Genomic DNA, 7,274 nt, shown 5'->3' with positions numbered 1-7,274 from the left:
GAACTGTCAAGACAATAACTTTTGTCTGTTTCTCATTGTTGCTACAGGATGACTAAATTTAGGTCTGAGGCCGGTTACACCAATAGTGAGGACAAACCTAGCCTACCTCTCTCATTCCAGACTATGTCCAAACCTACATTCATTCACTGGGTCCTGATTGTGACGAGCCCAGTTTGCACTGCAGGATCCAGAGATGGCATCAGTGAAGCTGGAAGACTGCAGTCAAACACTGGAGCTGAATGTCAACATTAAAGATGAAGAAGAGGAGGAGAAGATTGGGAAATCTGTTTCTCATGGTAAGAGCAGGTTCTATCTAACTAAGTTTGTTGTTCATTCCAACTTCCCACTGTGCGTGAAAAGTTGCAGTAGAACTGTTTCATGATGAACTGTTTCAATGAGAAGGTAGATGTTATTTCATTCTACTCAGACTTGCATGGTTTGACACCAGTATTGCCAACATTTGTTTTATTCACTGGGTTATCTGGAGTGATCAGAGAGTAGACTAAGGAAGTGAAGTAGACAAACTGCCAGTGTTTTAAAGTTCTATGAAATGAGTCTGTGTAGTTACTAACCCTTGTGATAGTGAGTGGAGGATGGTATAGCTCATTTATGACTTTTACTCACTTTTAGAGTAGTTTTATTCCCTTTTGTATTGTACAGCCTACTGATATGAATACATATGTCACCCGGTACAGCCAGAAGAGGACTGGCCACCCCTTTGGGCCTGGTTCCTCTCTGTGTTTCTTTCTAACTTCCTGCCTTCTAGGGAGTTTTTCCTAGCCACTGTGCTTCCACATCTGCATTGCTTGCTCATTGGTGTGTTAGGCTGGGTTTCTGAAAAGCATTTTGTGACAACTGCTGATGTAAAAAGGGTTTATAAAATACATTTGATTGACATTGACAGTACCAGTCAAAGGTTTGGACACCTACTTATTCCAGGGTTTTCTTTATTTTTACTATTTTCTACATTGTAATATAAGTGAAAACAAACTTTAAGTAACACATATATAATCATGTCGTAACCAAAAAAGTGAGATTCTTCAGAGTAGTGTCGTGTCTTTGGGCACCATTAACTGAAGACATGTTTATCAAAATAACTCCCTGTTATTATTATTACACGATTAAACTGATTAATCGTTTAACTGTAATTAATTAGGAGATCGGGGCACCAAGGAAAATATTCAGATTACAAAGTTATAATTTTCCTAATATAACTTTCCTATATTATAACATTATATATATTATAGTATAGTATAGGCCGATTTATCTTCTGGTTTAAATGGTGTATTTTACCTCGCGTCAGTCTCATTCCAAACGTCGTAAATTGTTGTATCTGCACGAATCCAGTCTTTACTAAGTCATCCATACATCAACTGTCTTAAAATCATTTATTTACTAAACAACGTAATTCACAGAAAACATACGAACAGTAATTATCGTCACAAAGAATTGGTAGAGTAATGTGCCCTAGTGGGCTAAACCGGCATGGCGGCTTGTTAAACCAACAAGGGCGGGTCAGCTGAGAAGACACTACAGAGTTGATAAATATGAACAATTGATATGCTAATCCTTTGCACATGAACGCTCACTCATTCGGGAACAACTGCAATCAATATATGTTTATGCTCAGTGTGTCGTCGGGATCCTTGTTGGAGAGTTTTTGTCCGCGTTCTCTCTCTCTCGGTTAGAATGGGTCTTTCAAAGCGACATTCATTAATGTCGTTATAGAATGGATGTTTCGTCGGTCTTCGCGTTCGATGATATCAAATTTCTAGCTGCAGACTATTAATTAATATCAAAGGCTTATTATTATTCTGTCGGTATCGATAGTCTAAAGTTTAACCATGTGGTATGGTTAAAGTTCAGGACAGGGATGCATGGTCAAACCTATTGGCCAACTCGTAATGGAGTGGAGGCCTGGTCTGAAGAAAGTAACCCTGGGTGGGGGTTTTATTCGGAATGACAGAAAAAGGCTGTCTCATGACGCCAGGTCTTGTCTGTGTCCCTGGGGGCGTGCCGATGACTGAGTTAAGCTTTGAACAGAAATACAATTCTATCACATTAACATCAGTACATAGCCTCTCAACATATTCCAAATAGCTTTAATCTTATTAAATCATTGTATACAACCATTTAGATGCAAGTCCCATAGCTGAGGCTATTATATAAACCTTAGTATGGTAATATGGCACTATTGTCTCTAATGAGTATCACAAAATTGTATCAAGCGGACCAGTTCGTAGCTGGATTCTTCACCGATCTTTTATACCTTCTCCAGAACATGAATGTCGTTCGGTTCCCCAATTCTGTGAGTTGGAAGAATTTCCTTTGTCTCTCTATGAAACCCTTCTCTGTCTCAAAACTGGGCCATGCGGCAGGACATTCTCCTTTAGAATTTTACGACCCCTCTCACCACAGCAGTGTCAGAAGTATAGAGGTCGGGGGATGGTGCATAGAAAAGGCCTGGTGCAGAGGGAGGGGGTCAACTGTGTTCTCTGTTCCCAGAGAGAGGGCAACGTCATGACAGTAGCCACCCTTTGCCTTGATGACAGCTTTGCACACTCTTGGCATTCTCTCAACCAGCTTCATGAGTAAGTCACCTGGAATGCATTTCAAATAAAAGGTGTGCCTTGTTGAAAGTCAATCAGTTGTATTGTGACAAGGTAGGGGTGGTATACAGAAGATAGCCCTATTTGATAAAAGAGCAAGGCCATATTATGTCAAGAACAGCTCAAATAAGAAAAGAGAAATGACAGTCCATTACTTTAAGACATGAAGGTCAATCAATGCGGAACATTTTATAGAACTTTGAAAGTTTCTTGAAGCGCAGTTGCAAAAACCATCAAGCACTATAATGAAACTGACTCTCATCAGGACCGCCACAGGAAAGGAAGACCCAAAGTTACCTCTGCTGCAGAGGAGAAGTTCATTAGAGTTACCAGCCTTAGAAATTTCATCCCAAATAAATGCTTCACAGAGTTCAAGTAACAGACACATCTCAACATCAACTGTACAGAGGAGACTGCGTGAATCAGGCCTTCATGGTCGAATTGATGCAAATAAACCTTTACTAAAGGATACCAATAAGAAGAAGAGATTTGCTTGGGCCAAGAAACACGAGCAATGGCCATTAGACCGGGGGAAATCTGTAATTTGGTGCGATTAGTCCAAATTTCAGATTTTTGGTTCCAACTGCTGTGTCTTTGTGAGATGCAGAGTAGGTGAATGGATGATCTCTGCATGTATGGTTCCCACTGTGAAGCATGGATGTGTGATGGTGGGGTGCTTTGCTGGTAACGCTCAGTGATTTATTTAGAATTCAAGGCACACTTAACCAGCATGGCTACCACATCAGTCTGCAGCAATATGCCATCCCATCTGGTATGGGCTTAGTGGGACTCATTTGTTTTTCAACAGGACAATGACCCAAAACACCCCTCCAGGCTGTGTAAGGGCTATTTGACGTAGAATGAGAGCGATGGAGTGCTGCATCAGATGACCTGGCCTCCACAATCCCCCGACCTCAACCCAATTGAGATGGTTTGGGATGAGTTGGACCGCAGAGTGAAGGAAAAGCAGCCAACAAGTGCTCAGCATATGTGGGAGCTCCTTCAAGACTGTTGGAAAAGCCTTCCAGGTGAAGCTGGTTGAGAGAATGCCAAGTGTGCAAAGCTGTCATCAAGGCAAAGGGTGGCTACTTTGAAGAATCTAAAATATATTTGTATTTGTTTTAACACTTTTTTTTGGTTACTACATGATTCCATATGTGTTATTTCATAGTTTTGATGTCTTCACTTATTCTACAATGTATAAAATAGTAAAAATAAAGAAAAACCCTTGAATGAGTAAGTTTGTCCAAACGTTGGACTGGTACTGTATATCACACCAACTGACTAGTTCTTCTGATGTTGTTCACACAGGAAACCATGTTGACACATTCTCTACATCCAGAGAGCAACAGCAGGAAGATCATAGAGCTAAGAGGTCTCATCACTGCCCACATTGTGAGGAGATTTTCCCATTTCTATCAAAGCTGAAAATACACCTGAAAATACACACAGGAGAGAATCTGTATTCCTGTACTGACTGTGGGAAGAATTTCACAACATTAAAGATTCTGATCATTCATCAGAGAGTGCATGAACGGATACACACAGGAGAAAAGCCTTACTCCTGCTCTGACTGTGGAAAGAGTTTCTCTCAACTGAGCAACTTAAAAGCACATGTACGTATACAAACAGGAGAGAATCCTTACTCCTGTTCTGACTGTGGGAAGAGTTTCTCTCTACTGAGCAACTTAAAATCACATGAACGTATGCATAAAGGAGAGAAGCCTTACTTATGCTCTGACTGTGTAAAATCCTTCACAACATCAACTGAGCTAAATCGTCATCAGAGAACACACACAGGAGAGAAGCCTTACTCCTGCTCTGACTGTGGAAAGAGTTTTTCTCGACTGAGCACCTTAAAAAGACACCAAGGTAAACATAAAGGACCACTGATCTGACTGTGGAAAATGTTTTAAAACAACAGCTGAGCTAAAAGGTCATCAGAGAACACACATAGGAGAGAAGCTTTACATCTGCTCTGACTGTGCATCACGTTTCTCTCTTCTGTGCCCCTTAAAATGACTTGAACGTGTACACACAGGAGAGAAGCCTTATCACTGCACTGACTGTGAGAAGAGATTCTACAGATTGAGCCACTTAAAAAGACACCAATGTATACATAAAGGAGAGCAGCCTCATCAGTTCTCTCAGACCAGCTAAGATTAGACACTCCACTTAATTCTCATGTCATTAAATAATTGGCAACGTTGAATTGGATCAAATGAAAAAAGCGTAGAACACTCTATTGTAATCCTATAGTTTCTCACTGTGAGAGAACTGTGCGGAGGAAAGGGAGCGTTATAGAATGTTAGCCTCTCTTTACTTTACTGATCAGTGTGCACCTTGTCAGTTTTGGTGTTTTGTTAGCTTCTACTGTAAAGATATTGAGATGACCTTGGATTTGCCCTGAGGGTTGAATATCCTCTGTGAGGCATCTCACAATGGAGTGGTTGACTGGGTGGTACTGCTTCCATGAGATGGTTGACGCAACATACACTGAGTGTACAAAACATTAAGGACACCTGTTCTTTCCATGACAGACTGACCAGGTGAACCCAGGTGAAAGCTATAATCCTTAATGATGTAGTTTTTATTATGGATTTATTATGGATCCCCATTAGCTTTCAGCAGAAAACAAGAGACTGCAGTTGCAGTGGGCTAAGGAATTAAAAGACTGGACGCTGGAGAATTTGAACAACATTGCCTGGTCTGATGAATCCCTGTTCCTGCTGTTTCATGCTGATGTGATGACTATTGTATGGAGGAAATCATGAGTACATCCATCATGCCTCGTTTCATTTTTGCAGGCTCGTGGTGATGGTGTGGAGTTTGTTTTCAGGGCACACACTGGGCCCCTTGATAGAAGTGGAACAACGTTTGAATACCACAGGATATCTAAACATCATTGCCAATCAGGTGCCTCCCTTCACAGCAGCAGTGTATCCATCTGCAAATAGATTTTTTCAGCAGGATTATGCCCCATGCCACAATGCTTGTCCAGGAATGGTTCAAAGAACATGACAGTGAATTCACCTTATTGCAGTGGCCTGCCGAGTCACCAGATCTCAATCCAATTGTGCATCTGTGGGAGGAGATGGAACAAGCTATTCAGAGTAGAGATCCACTCCCAGCCGACTTGACACAATTGTGGGAAGAATTGGGCCAGAATCCCTGTTGAACGCTCTCAACACCTTGGACAGTCCATGCCCTGACGAATTGAGGCTTATTCTGAGGACAAAGGGGGATGCAACTCAATATTAGGAAGGTGTTTCTAATGTTTTGTACACAGTGTATATCAGATAAAGATGGTGTGATTATCATTTTAGCATTAGTTTGGGTGGATTATTTTCTATTACTCAACTTGTGTTTAATGATAAACAGTCTATGAATCTACTTGTGTTTATTAAATTGTATTTTAATAGTAGATTCATTATTTTAGTCATTGATGATGGATGTATTTGAATAACTGTGTTGAAGTTAATTGATCTGGCGGCAGGTAGTTTTACAGACGTGTTTAATACGTCTTATTTATACACTTTTGTAATATTTATGAAATGCATATTGTTATATTTGGTAGCACTTATTTGTTTTTCCTTTGTCTCCAACCCCTTTCGATGTGTGGAACGGATGTGGGTGGGGCTAGGTCTACATAAGGGTCCTATTTTCAGAAAATTCACAAAAGCTCTGACGAAGGCCGTGAGGCCGATACGTAACCTTATTAAATATCAGTGATACTATCAAGAGCAGTGTGTGGTTTCCTTTTTCCTTCATCTTGTTCAACTGTTGCCATGCACCTGCAAAAAATGTTGCTCATATGCTCAGAATTTTATATAAAGGTGGTATAAAAGGTGTTATATCTGGAGTTTTATAAAGGTGTTATATCTGGAGTTTAATAAAGGTTATAGAAAGGTGTTATATAAATGTGTTATATCTGGAGTTTAATAAAGGTGTTATATAAAGGTGGTATAAAAGGTGTTATAGGTGGAGTTTAATAAAGGTGTTATATAAAGGTGGTATAAAAGGTATATAAAGGTGGTATAAGAGGAAGATTCCTGGAGTGGCTTGTATTTGTGTATTTATCAGGGATCCCCATTAGTTACTCTTCCTGGGATCCAAACACACTAAAGCATCAACATGACATATAAAACAACAGATGAAACAGTGAACTATGTTTGTACTGAATGAGCTAAAGATAAAACAGTACATCATATGACATCCCTACACCACCACATATCCACAACACAAAATGTTCAATACCACCATACAACAATATCACAATGTGTGCTTATGCATGTGTCTGTACCTTTGTGTGTGTCTCTTCACAGTCCCCGTTGTTCCATAAGGTGGTATTTTTACCTGCTTTTTAAATCTGATTCTACTGCTGGCATCAGTTACCTGATGTGGAATAGAGTTCCATGTGGTCATGGCTCTATGTAGTACTGTGCGCCTCCCATAGTCTGTTCTGGACTTGGGGATTGTGAAGAGACCTCCGGTGGCATGTCTTGTGGGGTATTCATGGGTTTCCAAGCTATGTGCTTGTATTTTAAACAGACAGCTCGGTATATTCAGCTTGTCAACAGCTCTTAATAAAACAAGTAATGATGAAGTCAATCTCTCTTCCACTTTAAGCCATGAGAGATTGACATGCATGTCATTAATGTTAGC

At 40.3% G+C, this 7,274-nt stretch overlaps 1 long non-coding RNA gene across 1 annotated transcript; it reads left to right on the top strand.

The window, feature by feature from the left end:
* Positions 1-258: 258 nt before the first annotated feature.
* On the top strand, positions 259-4,729 carry LOC115185187 (uncharacterized). Its single transcript, XR_003874858.1, has 2 exons — positions 259-296; positions 3,921-4,729. It is a non-coding gene; the product is annotated as an uncharacterized LOC115185187 (long non-coding RNA).
* Positions 4,730-7,274: the final 2,545 nt, after the last annotated feature.

This window comes from Salmo trutta, unplaced genomic scaffold, assembly GCF_901001165.1.
Source record: "Salmo trutta unplaced genomic scaffold, fSalTru1.1, whole genome shotgun sequence".
Classification (NCBI taxonomy): Eukaryota; Metazoa; Chordata; class Actinopteri; order Salmoniformes; family Salmonidae; genus Salmo; species Salmo trutta.
Note: the sequence above shows the minus strand (reverse complement) of the source record. Positions and strands in the feature narration are given on the sequence as shown.